This window comes from Sylvia atricapilla, chromosome 8 (assembly GCF_009819655.1).
Source record: "Sylvia atricapilla isolate bSylAtr1 chromosome 8, bSylAtr1.pri, whole genome shotgun sequence".
NCBI classification, from domain to species: Eukaryota; Metazoa; Chordata; class Aves; order Passeriformes; family Sylviidae; genus Sylvia; species Sylvia atricapilla.
Window position 1 is genome coordinate 17,045,810 of NC_089147.1, and position 6,000 is coordinate 17,051,809.

Consider the following 6,000-nt stretch of genomic DNA (forward strand, 5'->3'; position numbering starts at 1 on the left):
AGACACATCTGGGAATGCCTATCTGAGGGTTTGTCAGCTGTGTGGGCGACAAAACCCCCTGAGGTGTGAAGAAAGTAAAATACAACTCCTACGAGGTGTTACCTCAGCACACCCCACTTGCAGAATCAGAAGAGCCTTTTGCAAGCACAAGAAGCATCACTTTGCTGGGGGGGAAAATTAGCCAGAGAAATACAGTTTGTCCAGCACTGCACAGAAAGGGCTGTCCACTTACTGGAGGTGCCCTGCCTGAATCGACAGCAAGGGGAGTGCAGCTGCTTTCTGTCGTTCTGGGAAAGTGCAGAGTGAGATTCTGGTGTCTTTTGGGGAGGCTGCCATCCACTCTTGTGTTGTGATGCATTTGACCAAGGAGTAATGAACTTGAAAGGAGCTGAGTCATTTGGACTGTACTTCATCCCCTTCATGCTTGGGAAATTCAGCTGAAGTCTAATTGCTAAAGCAAGCATAGTCCTTTTCCATACATGTATTACTAAATCCCACCTCTATTTGCATATATATTGCTACACTGAATAATTTGTTAACAGTAGCAACTGAAGATAATACAAAAAGGCTGCAATTGAATAATTTGTTTTCCTTTTGTATTTCTTTATTGACTACTACCCATGTATAAATCATGAATCACTACATGACCTACAGATACCATAGACACCCACAGTGAGCCAGACGAAGCTTGAACATATTTTCCACAGGCTGCTTATCTTGGAGACCTCTCCTCTCCACAGCAAGTCTGACTTTAAATGTTGCTTGTAAATCACTGAACTTTCAAAACAAAGCTCATTTAAAGTGTTCTACACTATTATATCAGAGATCCTCCAACAGTAAGAAGCTACAGTCACATTTTTACACTCAGCAAAAGAAAATTATTCTAGAAAAATGACTTGATTTACTATATTTTGTTGTCTGGGAAATATTCCAAAATAAATAGATGTTGAGGAGCTTAATTAATTTATCCTTCTGCGATTAGTTTGATTTTGTAAAGATTTCTAAATCATCCCTAGAGAGATTTACCCAGGCAGTAGTAACTCAACTTTAATCTCAGGGCAAACCAAAATAACAGACACTATCAGAATAAAATATTAGTGGACAAAATGAGAGTTGGAAGGTTCAGGAATTTCTGGACAAAATAAAAAAGCTTATTTAAGGGACTGTCATTCTACTTTTACAGATCTGCTCATCATTTTTTGCCTCCAAACAGAGACTGTGGAACACATTCTACCAAATGGTTCTGTTTTTAAATGGCTGCAAAAAACATTTATCAAACAACCTTCTTTAGAGAAAAGCATCTTCATCTAAGCAAATAATAATTATAATAATTTTTTCAGAAAGCATTTAGAAAAATGCTTTCTTTAGACTGACATAAAAAGCTACATTTTTCTATTTAGTCTATCAAATCCAAAACTTTAACTGAAAATTGCAGTGTGTCCAAAGGCCTTTAAAGGCTGTGTCTATGAATGAATACTAGCCCTTAAACCCCACAGATCCCATACAAGACAATTAAGAAATGTTATTATTTAAATCTTGATCTGTTGAATCTGAGAAGTTGGCATTAAAACCAAATTTCGTTGAAAATAAGTTCTTTCAGAAAGAGTCAACAATCCACAATAATACAACAAAACAACTTCTTTGTCTACAAAATGAAATCATACAAAAAAAAAATGTTCTGATATCATAATGATATTTCCTAATGACAGCTTAAACCTGTCTCCATAGAAGACAAACATGGCAACAATTCTTGAGAAGAATTTAGACTGCCTTAATGCAAAATCACTTGCATTATGTAAGTAGAGATTTAACCCGTCTATTTAACACCGTTTAATTTTTTTTCCAGTTAGGGAAACACAGATATGTCTACTTTGTGTGTCTGTGTGAAATCAGAAAGAGACAGCAAGCATGAGCATGCTCCAAAGCTCACTGATTAGGGCACTCTTCTAGAAGCTGAGTGCTAGTTTATGATTTATGTTCTAGGAATGTTTAACTGAATTTCTAAAGAAGTACTCAAAGAAAGAACTAGAACCAGTGACTCTTGTCTCTAAGGTTAATGCCCTGCCTGCTGGTCTATAATGTTTGCATCTGACCTGACTGCACTTCCAGGCCACTGAATGATTTTCTACTCAAGAGAACTGGAAGAGGACAAGAGAGGTGTTCCCCCCTTGCTATGTGACCTGGTGTATCAGAACAGGCCTCTTAGAGATTGAAAGAGGGGATTTAAATTCTTTTGGATTTATTTAAAACTTTAACTTCTCTTTCCTACATGAAGGTTCTGTAATGCCACATTAATGGGTTTTCTGATAGGGAGGCAAGAAGGGGGATGCTATTCCATACTGTTTTGAGAGAAGCTCAGTTCTGTCAGAAGACTTTAAAGTATTTTCTGAGAATGACGCGTAGAGAGTTTTGAAAGGCCTGAAAACTACACTATACATTTAAAGCACTTTAAAAAAATCAAATAAAAATGTTAATGACTTGCAAGGCAATTTGATTTGGGAAGGGGGAGTTCGATGGGACATGCCTGGAATTGCTGTTAATGAATCAAAACACTCTGCCAGAAAAGTTTCCCTTACAGAGAAGCTCCGAAGCATTAAATTAGCACTCAGAGGCACTTGTTGACGTCCCTGGGTCAGCTTTCCATGAAATGCAATGTCCTTTGCAATATACTGAACTGTCAAATAAAAGTCAATGTATCACTTTTCCCTAAGGTTCAGAACTTCTCTTCCTAAAATATTAAGTAGATAGATGTGATTAAACTGCATTCGAGAGACAGATCAAAGATAAAAGATGCTTTAACAAACAACTTTAGTAAATGTGAGCTCTGCTAAGTGGAAAGGTTTATAGCTCAGAGCTCAAAGATGAGCTATTATTTTTCTCATTTCATCAGCTGTACTGAGTATTTCTGTCAATCCTGCAGTCCTCAGGAGGGACGAGTAGATCTGGCCCTGACATTTTTCTAATTTCTTTTCTATGGTTTTATTGTTAAAAGCTCATTTGCAATCAGGAGTCAAAGACAGTAATCAAGAGAATGAACTCAGTGAGAGCACAATGCTGGTTGTGATTTTATTCCCACAGAGAGTGCAGCGAACACTGGTAATCAGATGTTCTTGGGGTAGCAACCAAAGAGAAAACTATAAATTTATGTAAGAAATGACAAAAGTGTTATTATAGGCTGAACTTAAAGAAGTATTTACAAGAATAACCTCAAGCAGTCAATCCACGTGGGAGACAAATGCAGAAAGATTAATCTGAAACTCTATTCCACATCATCCACATCCAAATCCTTCAAAACAATCCTGAATTACACAATTCTCTCTGCTTCCTATGTTAGTTCACCCAAAACTCTTAAAAGTTTTGTTAGCTCTCCTATGCCTCCTTTGGCTGCCAGGGAGCCTCCAGGTAACACAAGTCAATGGGTGCACATCCCTGGGTGCCTGGAGCCAGCAGCCTCGACACTCCAGCATCCACAGGACCAGAAAACACGAGTGCCTTCATGCCACAGCAACTCAGGGCAATGAGCAGAGCTACTCCAGAAGCAGACAGCTTAACCTGCTTGAATTCCACATGCACTGCTTTATAACAGTAACTTATGAGACCTCATGAACTCGGGAAAAGACTTGGAGTTTATTTGCATGTCTTGAATGTCTCTGTTTTTGGAGGAATGGAGATTAGTAGCCTTGAGTTTCAAAAAACACAACATGTGTTATTGTCTCTATTTATTCTGTGGTTGGGGATGGTTGTGGGGGGTGTGGAAAGTAGGTTACGTACCCAAGCTTTATTTCCAACATTCCTATAGAAATGTTGCAATAAAATGATTTGTATTTCTTCCAAACCCCATAAGTTAAGTCAATCCTTAGACAAAGGCTTATGAAGAAAATCAATAAGGAAAATAATAAAAGTTTCTCTTTTGGCCTGGTAACACAGGGCATTGAAATTCATAGCTGAAATCATAATTATCATGAGTCTCAAATCTTGCTCTCATGTGGAAGACTGAACCAGAGAAAACTCCTTTAGCTTAACGCCAAGATCAGTTTCGGCAACTTGAGGTGAACAAGCAGAATAAAGTCTTGCTCTGGGATGTGCCACATGGCTGAATTGGATATTGTTATCTGCTTATTGGAAAGGAATGAGCACATATTCATAGAAAACAAAACACCAGCCAAACAAATGCAAACCCCTGAAATCCCAGGAGCAGCTCTGGCTTTCCCCAAGATCTGAACTCTTCAAAGACCCATGAATCAGCAGAGTCCTAACACAGCCCTTGAGAACCAACCACAATGTGCTGACTAATCTGAAGCACCTGTTTGACAGCTCTACATCCAAAGGGAATCCAGCTCTTGGAAAAAAGTTACAAAAAAGTCATAATCCAGGGTTTACAGAGTGTTATCTTGAGCATATTACTCACAGGTCTTTTAACCTTACATATAAATAGGTGATTAAATAAATCCCACTGCGTGGAAGTAGATACAAAACAATGTTTAAAAATCATTAGCAAAAGGTTTTTTTAAAAATACTGAAGTGCTGAAAAAATCTTATCCTGGTTTACCTTTTTGAAAGAATATACTAGCTGTATCATTCTCTTCAATAACTTAAAACTTTCAACTAAACAAACACACAGTGACTGTTTTCTTTTTTTAGTAAAGAAACCCAACCAATCACTCAGAATCCCCACATCATTTGAGAACAAAAACTCAAACCCCAAAGCACAGTTGGCAATGTGCAGTCCTCTAATGCTTTTGTTTGGCAATGATAAATCAGAGAGGTGTGCTACAGTTTGTGCTTATTCTATACAACACAGAGTTTCTTAGCAAGCCAGATGCACTAACATGTGGAAAACGTACCTACAGGAGTCTTAGATGAAGTTTTTCCTTCCATAGCCATGATTTAAAATGTTAACGTTTTGCAAAAGCGCGTACATCTAAGTGCCTCTATATTAACAAAGCAGTGGAGAAGAATTTTCTGCACATCTTAGGCACTGTGCCAAGTACCTTCTCTGCTCCATCTTTTAGGAATGCCTCTTTTGGGAATGAGGACTGAGCTTTACTCTTTACTAATCAGCAGTAGACTTGCATCCTTTAAACTGTTAGTGATACCCATCATTCATTCAGCCCAGAGATAAAAGAGAAGAGATTTCTAAAATAACAGTAAATCTGGCAACATCTCACCCATGGATCCGAAAAAGCAAGCAAGAAGAAATAGGAAATTTAGAGCAAGTGTTCTTGCAGGAGGTTTCAAAACATTCTCCACAGATATTCCTGTAATAGAAAGGCCCATCTGCTCCATACAAAGCTAATGAAATCACTTGGCATAATGTGTCTTTACTGCCCTCCTCATTGCCCAAGAATTCCTTCTCAAATGATAAAGAGCCATTTATAATGTAAAGTTGGTGTCCCTTTCAAATAAATTATCTTAATAGATAAATTCTATTAAGATCTTAATTATTTCAAGAATTTTCTCATTTTAAATATTAACAAAGAGGGGAAGTTAATACTGATTTATCACGAGATCCAAGTCATTATGAAATCAGATCCATTAACAAGGATAATAGTTTCTTTTTTAGTCTAGATGAAAGCAATTTATGAGTGCTAGGAAATTTTGCAGATTGCCTGTGGGTAGAGCTTGGCATCTATGTAATTATGTGGGATCTCTGAAGGCATTTAAAGGCCAATTGACTGCTTTTAAATCATCTCTTTAAGCTGGTGACAACTAGGATATAAAGATTTTGTGGCCAAATGAAAGAACAGTTTTTCAGTGCTGCCAATTCTGGCCCAACAATTCACGAGCCTAGAAAGTTCATACCCAGATATATTTTATAGGGTATATATTAAAAATTAATCATAAAATTGATGTTGAAAAAGACTGATTTTGAAAGAAATTAAAATATTCCAGAGCCATTGGAAAAAAATTTGAATCAGTGAATGCTTTAATTATAGGAAGTAACTCATAAAGCTTGCCTGGTTACAGGGATCAGATCCAGGAAAAGAACATTTTCTTGGC